Here is a 4952-nt window from a genome sequence, read left to right as displayed (position 1 = left end):
GAACTGGACAGGAGAGTTGTATCTTGGCTGGGTCCCCCAGACTGATGCAGGGACATTGTCAGAGGGCAAAGGTGGGAAATGAGGAGTCTCGAGTCTGCAGTCTAGCCAGGTTCCATCTTAGCACCATTTATGATCACTCAAGCTCCTCCTGAGCACAGAGCCAGGAGTGAGCTCTGAGCACCTGGAAGCTGAAAATTCCTACAAATGTGACTTCAACTCCTTCTGAGAACAAAACAGGAGGCAAAAGCCACTGTCTGTGATGACTTCTGGGAGGTGGTGCAGTACCCCGGCTCCCACACCTCATATATACGTGCTGTTTGCCAGCTGTGAAACCTGGCAGAACAGCCTCAACTTCTCTGAGCTCCTTTTCCAAGTAGATATAATAGGGGTATGAGTAGCACCTGCTTCCTAATCACCTATTTCTTTTTTTATTTTCCTCTTTGTTTTGTTTTTGGACCACACCTGGCAGTGTTCAGGGGTTATTTGTGGCTCTGTTCTCAGAAACTACTCATGGTAGGCTCAAGGAACCATCTGGGATGCCAGGACTCAAACCCGGGTCAGCCACTTATAAAGCAATAACCCTTGCTGCTGTGCTATTTCTCCAGACCCTACAGTCTGAAGGCTTAAGGGGAGCATTCTATCAAGCAATTCTGACAGATGAGAAACAGAGGTTCTATTCAGTGGCTCTGCCCAAAGTTTTGAAACTGCAGTGACTGCCTCCCCCACCCCCGGCCCTCTCTTGGCTTGGATCTAGTGGGGTATAAAAGATGGGGGTAATTCATGAGAATCATTTAAGTCAGGAAGCAGCACCAAGAATGTGGGTGAGGGGCCCGGAGAGATAGCACAGAGGCGTTTGCCTTGCAAGCAGCCGATCCAGGACCAAAGGTGGTTGGTTCGAATCCCGGTGTCCCATATGGTCCCCCGTGCCTGCCAGGAGCTATTTCTGAGCAGACAGCCAGGAGTAACCCCTGAGCACCGCCGGGTGTGACCCAAAAACCAAAAAAAAAAAAAAAAAAAGAATGTGGGTGAGAGAAAACTCCAGAAGTGGTGATAGGTGCTCACAGAACAGAACCAGGTGGAAAGAAGGAGAGAAATGGATCAGAGGACTTGTGCATGATAACTGTGCATGATGCTCTTTCCAGTCAGAGGAACTGAGGCATAAGGTATAAGATGAAACCCAGCTACCTACTCCAAACAGGTGTTTCCCCCAACTTCCTCCTTCCTAAAACCTCTTCCTTTGAAATGTAAAAGCCCACCTAGATTTACTAAATTTTCCCTCTCCTGGAATTGGGTATTGGTTTGGATAATAAATAAATAAAAGTGGTTCTGGCTTTTTGGCTGAGGCACAGAGAGCAAGAGGCAAAGGCTACGGACACCACGTCCATCCTTTCCTGACTGGCCTGATATTATTTCTTCACCACTACCCTGCTTCTTCAGACTCGTCCGCCTAAAGAGTTTGAAACACAGCATGTGGGGTAAGATCACAACTTATAGATTTTTATTTTACAAGTAAGAAAGAAGCCCTGGGAAGCTCTGTTCTTGGTGAGGCCACATGGGGAATTGGTAGTGTTGCATGAAATAATTAACGATGGGGCTGGATGGCGATGGATGGAGGCCTTTGTGCTTAGGCCCCAGCCACGTGGCTTCATCCCCATCCAGCTGGTGGATTCCAGGCCCAGGTAATCGGCGTAATCAAGACTCACTCACAGGCAGGCTTCAGGAAGCATTAACTTTATTCATGCCCTATTCACCACATGTGTGTGGCCTATCTCATAACCTTTTAAGCACTAGTTATTCTTGGCCCTGCATCTAAACTCCTTTCAGCCATCTTCCTCAGAGCGCCCAGCAGCGCAGCAAGGGCCAAGAGCCAAAAAGGCCGAATTCCCTTGGTCCATGCCTTATCTACCTTTTCCCAGACCCCTCCCAGGAATGGGAGGGGCTCGCAGGTAAAGTTACACCTACTATCCGGTTTCCAAGACCCCTCCCCGAAATGGGTGGGTCTAGGGTCTTAAATAGGTACACCCACAGGTAGAAAAGAACCAATTCACTCGTCTATAAAAGAACTAAGGGCCTGGGCCCGGAGAGATAGCACAGCGGCGTTTGCCTTGCAAGCAGCCGATCCAGGACCAAAGGTGGTTGGTTCGAATCCCGGTGTCCCATATGGTCCCCCGTGCCTACCAGGAGCTAGTTCTGAGCAGCCAGCCAGGAGTAACCCCTGAGCAATGCCGGGTGTGGCCCAAAAACAAACAAACAAACAAACAAACAAAAAAAGAACCAAGGGCCTCCAAATCTATTCTAACTCACATGTCCTGACTGCTCATGCCATCACGCAAACATGCAAAACACCAAGCAAACATGTTCCGCAGATGCAACCTTGCATGGTCCCCCTCACACTATTCACAATTAGTCCTATTCTTCCCTTTGGTTTACTCCTTAAAACTCCTTCAGGGGTTGGAGCTATAAGTATAGCAGGTAAGGTGTTTGCCTTGCCTGAGGCCAATTCTGATTCAATCCCTGGCATCCATATGGCTTCCTGAGCACCATGATCCATGATTGCAGAGAAAGGAGGTAAGCCTTGGGGATGGCCCCAAAATAAACAAAATCTTCACCCCATACCTAGCCAGTGACCCCCTTGAGAGCACCCACCTTAGTGCCACTTTTTAGATGTGAGAACCAAAGCTAATTGGGCCTAGAACCAAAATGGTCTCATGCGCCCAGTAAAGCCACTGTAAAGTATTTTCCCACTCTATAACTTCCTCATAGGCAGAGGGTGTTAGCCCAAAGATAAAACCACAAAATGTACCCTATTCTACTGAAATAGAGGAACTAGGTGGGTCTGAATGTTCCACCAGATAAGGACCCCTTGTCATAAAGTTGAGTCAGCATGAGTTGGGACATCAATCCTAAGACATGATGTGATTTGTATGCAAATGGAAATGGGCCAATCATGTAAGAGGTGAAGGATGAACTGCTTGCATTAACCAATGAAATACTTAAATTGTTGAAGCTTGTAAAGCCCTATGTAAACTGGTTGGAGATTTGATTCGGGGTCCTTTTCAAGGCTCCCCTGGTTGGATGAGACTTAGACCTCAGCTAGCGGAATAAACTCCCTTTTGTGCTTTACTTTATCGGAGATGGTCTTTGATTCTCAGTGCCGACTCAAGTGTTAACTCAGACCCTATATAGAAATCTCCAACTCTTCCTGGATGTCTTCCTGAATTCTTTCTCCTGCAAAGGCAAAGAGTTTAGAGCCAAAGTCATATGGGGCCAGGATCCTGCTTCTCCTCATTCCTGCTCACAGCCCCTTTGCAGCAACTGGAAATCTGCAGGAATCTGCAAGAATCACTCATGCCCAGGACTTTCTCCTTCTGGGGTGACTCCTGTACTGGCCTCAGTACCCCACCTCCCAGGCTCACCCTGGTGGTTTCCAAAAGCACCTGAAATCTCCCCAAGAGCTGCTGCTGGGTCACTCATCAGCACACAGAGTCTGTTGCTCCTTGTGTTCTTTCAGTCCCGCTCAGAGCAGGAGACAGACAACCTTTCAGAAATTTACAGTGCCAAGAAAAAGGGGCTCTCTCGGCAAAGCACCCTGTGCTGGGAAGGCTTTAGCAGCAAATGGGCTTCAAAGATTTCCACCAGCCCCCCAAGTTCTCTGTGTTCTTTGGGGCAGGGGACAGGGAGCATCTTAACAGAATGAAATGTCACAGCCCTTGAGGTTTTTACAAATATTTTGGATGGGGTGGCTCTGGGCAGTCAGGCAACTGGCACTTCCCAGGACCCAGACAGGGGATGGGAAACAGGCCCACCCTCACTTGGAAATCCTAATCCTCCCCTTGGCTGTTTGCTTCTTTCTCTGGGTCTTTCCGCTCACTTCCTCTCTCCCTGACTTGCCCAGCAATGCCACTTCCAGGAAATACTCTTTGCAGGTTCTCAGCCCTGATCTTGCCTCTGCGTTAGTCTGAAAGGGCTCTGAGCCACCTCTGCACCGTCAATGCATGCAGGAGGTGAGGGCAGTACTTACTTGCCTTCTGACCAGCCCCCAGCAGTGGTTGGTGCAGGACTGATTGAGAAGGGCCTGACTCAGCTCAACTCCCTTTTACGTGCCCCACAACCAGGGGCTCTGCTATTGCTGGGAAACCAGAACCCAGAGATCACCCATGGCTGTGTTCGAGGAGCATCTCACAGCATCTCCTACCTCAGGATGGATGCGTGGGATTTCCAAAGTTGGCCATATCCCAGGACCTGAGGCACACAAATTGTTCCTCATTCCCAACTGACAAATTTTGCCCCTTGATATCTCTCCAGGATGCTCCTCACATTTGATTCTTTTGTTTTGTTTTGTTTTTAGTTTTTGGGCCATACCTGGTGACGTTCAGGTGTTACTCCTGTTATGTGGTCAGAAATCACTCCTAGCTTGGGGGACCATATGGGACGCTGGGGATCGAACCCAGGTCAGTCCTGGATCAGCTGCATGCAAGGCAAACACCTTACCACTGCGTTATTGCTCCAGTCTAACATTTCTGATTCTATTTTGAGGGGATGGGGTTGTTTGAGTCACTCCTGATGGTGATTAGAAGCTACTCCTGACTCTATGCTTAGAAGTTCTCCTGGCTGTGCTTGGGGAAGTGTCATTCCACCCCGATCCATCTTCCAGTGTAAACTTACCTGCTGGTAAGATCTGTCCATTTCTGGGAGGGGTCTTTGGTAGGTAACAAAAGGATTGGCTGAGGGGTGTAAAGGGGCATGAGATAGGATTCAGCGGGAGATGAAGGAAGAAGCAGCAGGAGGAGACATGGCAGAAAGAGATTGAGATGGCATAGCAGCTGAAATAGGCTGCTTAAAAGGTTAGCCTAAGTGGGTAGGCTATATTAATAATAAAGCTTCATGTCTCCTGAATCCTGACTGGCTGTGGATCATTTCCTTCCTCCTCGCTGCCACCCTAAGACCCACTG

This window comes from Suncus etruscus, chromosome 10, assembly GCF_024139225.1.
Source record: "Suncus etruscus isolate mSunEtr1 chromosome 10, mSunEtr1.pri.cur, whole genome shotgun sequence".
NCBI lineage: Eukaryota > Metazoa > Chordata > Mammalia > Eulipotyphla > Soricidae > Suncus > Suncus etruscus.
This window is presented reverse-complemented; position numbering follows the sequence as displayed.